This window comes from Sinohyriopsis cumingii, chromosome 12 (assembly GCF_028554795.1).
Source record: "Sinohyriopsis cumingii isolate HCF-2022 chromosome 12, ASM2855479v2, whole genome shotgun sequence".
NCBI classification, from domain to species: domain Eukaryota; kingdom Metazoa; phylum Mollusca; class Bivalvia; order Unionida; family Unionidae; genus Sinohyriopsis; species Sinohyriopsis cumingii.
The window spans coordinates 70,114,543-70,121,263 of NC_142972.1; the positions used below are offsets into that span (position 1 = coordinate 70,114,543).

Consider the following 6,721-nt stretch of genomic DNA (forward strand, 5'->3'; position numbering starts at 1 on the left):
AATGATATATTTGAGTCTCTGATTCTACCACCGTCAGTAAATGTTATTCCTAGTAGCACCGAGAACTCTACGAACTATCTCATTCCATTTGATGTTGCTCGTCTTTAAAACACCGCATTTATCCTGAAAAATAACAACTTCACATCGGTCAACTCCAGAGAGGTTCATAATATCGCCAAGTTGATCTTTAGTCGCGTAATTTGACAAATCAATAACATCTTTTTTTTTCTTGCCCTTAGTGGTGCCACTAAGAGAAGGTCTTCCATAAATATCAACCATTTTACTTTGAGATCTGTTTCAAACGACGCGGTTACTTGTAAAATTATGCACGACTTTATGAGGTTATGCATTGGAAGATTTTGATATAGCGTAAAGTACATTAATTAGTTCACGATGACATATCGGTGGATCAGTTAGTGTTTGTATTGGTAATGTTGAATACCAGAGTAGAGTGTTTTATTGTGTTTATATATTTTAAAAATTCATTTGGTGGAGCCAACCCATACGAATCGAAATAAACGATTCCACGTGGATCAATTGCGTATGCCATCCAATGAGTACCAGACCCTTAATTATCATCAAGATTAATAATACCTGTTTCAAAATTGTTTGCTTGTTTTGGTAACTGATCACGCATAAAAACACCTCCGAAATTTTATATATTTAATTTTTAGCAGCATCAAGTTAATCAAAGTTAGGCATTGGAAGAATTAGCAAAGTGTTCCTGGAAGTCTCAGACCTTTTCCGTACCGATAAGGGGTTCCCGGTAATCTTAGACCCCTTACCTTTTTACATCCCTTTCCTGCTATTTTATCAACAAGCATACTAACAATTTTTCCGGCAGTACCGCTTAAAACGCCGAGTGCAACTGTTTTTGCGATGGCTGGAGCTTGAGAGGCTATTAAACCTGGTATAGCTCCAAGAAGTGGAAATATACCACCTGCTTTAATCGAGTCTTTAATAGCGTTCGGAGAAAGATGAAGTTGAACTTCTTTTATTCTAAGGCCTAATTAATATGTTTGAGTTGAGTCTTGGTTAATGATAATTTGTTTGGACCACCACTAGAAGTTTGATCTTTTTTCAGTGATATTTCTATTCTGCATTTATTTGCGAGTTTTGATTGTAATTGTTTCACCTGACCGGAAGCCAGTAACATTTACGTGACTATACGAAACTTTTATAATATGGTGAGCAATTTCATTACATGTTTTCTACTGGTGCATCAATCAGTCGCATTCTTCCACCAGCACCTTCAAGTAAAATTGCTTTATCTGAAATAATAACTGCAATTGCTCTGTAAGCTTCATGAAAAATTGGTGGACCAACTACAGCAACAAGATGTTACTTGAGCTTGAAAGTGAGTATCAACCACAGATTGTCTAGATAAATCAAGATGCTCCAGGGAAAAGTAATAAATCGGATACAGCGTCGTAAAATCTAATTGTGATATTTGCAACCCTGTGTCTATGTTTTGATCACGTCCCATAAATATCATCAGATGATGATATGCACGAGCTACATGAGTTTGATCAAAATTTGACAATATATCCTCAGCTGATTCTTGATGTCCGTTTATCCGTAAAGAAACTTCATTAACTCCAAGTTTGTCAAATATCATATGGCCACGTGTTTGTGAATTTATTCGCTCAAAATCTGAAAAGCAACAAATATATGTCGTGGTGCGGAAACACCCTGCTGTGATACTATGTACCATGTAAATAAACCACTAACACTAGTTTCAACACTGTCTGTGGTCACTGTCAACCATGATAGTAATGATTGACCACCTGAATCCATCAAAGAAAGTAGTTTTTGTTCTTCGGCAATCGTTGGAGTCATTATTGGCATCCACAACGAAGCTTTGTTAGTATTACTTTACCAGTATCACCAGCAGGTCGCCAAATTGCATCATCATCAGTTGCCTTTATTACAAGTGCAACTGTATGTCTACCTCCAAAGATAACTTTTCTAACATTTCTGCAAAATCCAAAAATATGTCACAGTGGAATGCGCATGAAAATCTTCTACGAACATCTTTCAGCATTAAAAATCCAAAGTTGTAATCTTGATTAGCACCATGAGACACCGGCCACACCGCAGCATCAGCAGTGTCTTTCTTTGACCGTTGAAAATACTTTACCGACAAGATTACCAATATCATTAATACCTTTTATCACGAACAGCATCAATAGCCTTCATTCCTAGTTGTTTTGCAATCGGTATTACCTTTGGAGCTATCCTTTTGAATAAACTCATAACATTATCACCGAGTGTATCTCCATGAATCGCTTTGTGAGTTGGTACTAGAGAGTTCACTACCCTGACCATTACAGGTCCACGTTGAGCATGATGTATAATCATTTTTAAATTACATACTGACTAATTAGTTGTATTTTAGTCGCTGTGATAATCATCAGCAATTTCATCAATAAGATAACGATACATTTTGTGATCAATAATACTGCCTGTAAATAATCTTCGACAAATAGCAGAAATTTCATTAATTATTTCCGGCGCATTGTTTCCTGCGCGTTTTCTTCCGATCCGAACTTCTAATCTATCTACGTCAGAAAGAACACTGTTAGGACAAGCAAAAAGACCGCTTCCTTGGGTAGAAAAACCACTTCCTGTAGCGCCTGACTTAGGTTCGTTAATTTCACCAGGGTCATTAAGTCGCTGTTTAGCTTCTTCAACGGTCACATTTGCTTCTTTAGCTAGTTTTTCATATAGTTCATCTCTATGTATCATTGCTTCTCGTTTAAAGTCAATAAATCCTGACTAGTAGTATCTAAAGAATATCGATTTCTGTGGGCGGCATATACTGTAGCAATCCATTTTTCAGGTTTTACCCGTTCAACAGAATCTTAATACACGAATTTCGCTCCTTTTTAAAAATAATCAACAATACCTGCTGACTCTCCTCGATCATTGAGTAATTTATAATTATCTTTAACAAATATATTTCTATAAGCTCCAGGTGTTTGCTAAGGGGGTTGGTTTTTTGTTGTCGTTCTACTGAAACTCCTCAACTTCGAATATCGAACAAACTTCTATCCCAAATTTCAATTTTACGCTTAAAAACCCCCATAAACCGAAGCTTAATTTAAAACTAGGCATGTGGCCTCGCTTTCAATGCTTTGCCGACGGAGACTGACACAACAATATCCTAAAAGTCAGATTCACTCAATGACAAAACCTGGAGTTTTAGTTCTTGTACAGAGATTAAAAATTTCCGTAGGTGCTAAGGATGAGCATAATGGTTTCAGTATAAGAGATGGAGTTGTTAATACAACCATATTAGTTATAGAAATATCTAAGAAACAAACTAGACAATGCTCCATACATTTCTGAAACGAAGACCTTGAACTGTGAACAATATTAAATATACCGAGTATTTATTTATACGTTGTAGGGTATCATTCGTATTTTTAAAGGACTTGTATTAAAGTTAAAAAGTATCTCATTCTTCCGATGTTTTAAGTGAAGAACACTGTATTTCTGTATGAACATCTCTCTCTCTCTCTCTCTCTCTCTCTCTCTCTCCACAATTGCACGTACATTTGCAATATCGTCAGTAAACCTAATACTTATATGAACGGAAAAATTGGGGAGGATGTCCAAAGGGGTTTCGGTGTTGAGGCGTTCCACTGTGCATATATATTAGCATATCTATGTCTACGTATAGATTATCCCATTTTGATGAGATTGAAAGATCTCTGATCCCCAATGAGATTGTTATGAAACGAGAAGAAATGAAATAAGAATAAAAGAAACTAAATGAGAATAAATGAAAAAAATAAATAAATAGATAAATAAATAATAAATAAATAAATGAATTATTAATAAATAAAACACGTACATAAATAGATATTTAAATAAATAATATATCATTAATAAATAAAAAATTAAAACTAAATAACAAATAAATAATACATTAAACATTTATAAATTTATCATGAATAAATACATAATAAACAGTTTTCAGATAATGATTAATAATTAATGCATACTAAATATTAAATAAATAAATAAATAAATAAATCAACGTTGTGTTGTTATTTCTTGTTGTTTAACGTTTCTAAGCATAATAAAATAATAAATTCTGCTGTCGTTGTTTGAAAATAAGGTGTTTATTGTTATTATTAATATGTGACCTACGCATCAAAAGTACAATATAGTTCCACTGGGGATTGAACCCAGGACTTCTGCGTGTAAAGCAGACGTGATAACCACTACACCATGGAACTCCTTGCTTTAATGCTCTCATGGGATGGTAAATATATATTGGTAAATCCTAATAAGACCAGATTCAGAATACCTTAAAATAACGCCCTCGGGTTATCTCGTAAAATCTCGAACTTCCAAAACGATGCATTCACTTGTAAGAGAACAATCCAAATGTCAGAACTTAGCCTGGAGGATTTACATTGTTTAAAACGTCAAAGAATTAAAAGAAAACTTCAATCTGTTTAGCGTCAGCAGACAAATGGCTATGATAGTGTCGCGTACGTACACCCTAATTTGCAGGAAAAGTATGCATCATAGTTGTAAAAAAGAATGATTTTATTTTAAATTAAAACAATAAAATAAATTGAATAAATTGACTTTAAATTAAACGAACAAAGCTATAGAATATTGTAGTTTCTTTAAATTAACTTCCAATACAATAGAATAATATTATACCGAAACTATCCAATAATGTTAAGTTAATTAAAATACCAAAAAACAATCGAATACTGTTTTAAAATTTAAATGTCAAAACTAAAGGAAATTTTTTTTTTTAAAATTAAAATTGTTTAGATAATTGTCAGACTTAGATCCAGGATACTGAAAATCGGTTTATGTAGACATTTTCAGGGTTTTGAAACTAACATTATTACATTGGAGACTAGTAGATATCACTAAAGACGAAAGTTGGTCTTAGTCCAGTGGGACTAAGGGGAAATTGGATATTAATTTAAGTTCAACAGAAAGGGTGGGAGGTGAGGTCTGCTGTCTTCTGAATTTGCAAGAAGTGTTTTTTTTTCCCACTGCATTTAGTTAAAGTTTATTTAAATTCCATACCTGAAACATTGCTTTGATAGCAAAACTGTCTATACCTCTAAACATGCATTAATAGCTAAATTGTATATGCCACTAAACACGCTTGATAGATAAACTGTATATATCTCTAAAAGATGATTTGATGCATATTACTAAAGCTTCAAAGAGCTTGTTTAATTGGCTTGGTGCAAAAGAAGATAAAATACATTCTTAAAAATTTTTTTCAGTATAAAATCAATTTCAATGAGATATTTTTATTTTGCTTGTCTATGCATGTTATTTTTTATAAATCTACTGGGGGAAATAGCATTGACGCCCGCAAAAAGGGGAAATTGTCCCCACTCCCTGGATTTCATCGCGAAAGAAGATTTGGCCTACATCCGTAAAACTTAATTGCTGATCACTATAAGTTTGCCTCCTCACCCAAAAAATAATTCTGCGATCGCCCTTGCATGAATATTATTGTTATTATTTATTATTATTATTATCATTATTATTATTATTATTTTGAATGCTCATATTTTTTATCAACATTAAAGTACATGTACACGATTTCATGATATTATTCAGACTTTCCAACTCCGATCTCCACTTCCAAGTAAATATATAGAACATTCATCAAGCAGTGATAGTCCCGTTTTGAGTTTTAGCGTCCGATATCAGGAGCGGCAACTTGTCCGTAAAGGGTATTGTAAAAGGGGTCCATTGTAAATTCAGATTTGTTAAATTTCTCATTAAAGAGTAGCAGAATCCAAAGCTACTACAACTTTCTAACATCAAATGTAAATACGTCACTGCATTACAGTTGAAAATTTTATCAAGGCAATCACACGCACTTTCTTCTGACTGGTTTCGTCTCAGGTACCGTTATACACATCCTCTGTATGATGAACTTAAAATAGTGTCTCCGTCTGGAGGCGATGTTTGTCGGAAAGCGGACAAGGAAATAGCCAAGATGGATTTGAAGAAAAGAAACAATTTTAAAACATTTTTTACATTATATTTTAAGTTATCAAACTCACAATAAACACAACATCGATCAGTTAGGAATTTTGTTCATAAAATTGTTCAATTTTGGTGTTATTTGCCTCATTTTCTAACAGTCATACAATTTCACAGCCTGGAGCTCAAAATACAAATTCTTCTTAGCCTAGTACCTTAGCGTCCTATGATGCTCCGATAAGGCAATTTCAGTACAACTGATATTTATTTTCAATGGAATTTTCACGTAATGTTTTGTATGACGTATATTTTTTTGTCTGTATTGGACATGTAAGGCACGAGTTTATCTTGAGTTTCCCAACACTATTGAATTCCATGCATGAAATATTAATAGAAATACAACAAGCCGTTATATGCAGCGGCTTTTCTTTTTTAATTTAGTTATGATATTGATAGCGTGCTACCTTGGCCTCCCATAATGTTCCGCTCACGAGGTCAGGCACGCACAGATGAATGGCTGATAAAAGTGGAAAAATTCAAGATGGCGAAAGTAACACGTAAAAGTGTTGGCAATAAAGGAATAACAATGAGACGGTTATTTCCAGCTATATCGCCACCAGCTTTTTCGTTGTATTAGTCACAACTATACCAGTTAAAGTAATACTGAGTGTTTGATGAGTCACTATGGAGTACTGTCATTTTTAGCCATTATGTGTGAGTTGATGGGGAATTGGTA

The 6,721-nt window shown here is 33.8% G+C and overlaps 1 non-coding gene across 1 annotated transcript; it reads right to left on the bottom strand.

Moving 5' to 3' along the window:
• Positions 1-4,175: 4,175 nt before the first annotated feature.
• Positions 4,176-4,247, bottom strand: Trnav-uac (transfer RNA valine (anticodon UAC)). Its single transcript has one exon. It is a non-coding gene; the product is annotated as a tRNA-Val (tRNA).
• Positions 4,248-6,721: the final 2,474 nt, after the last annotated feature.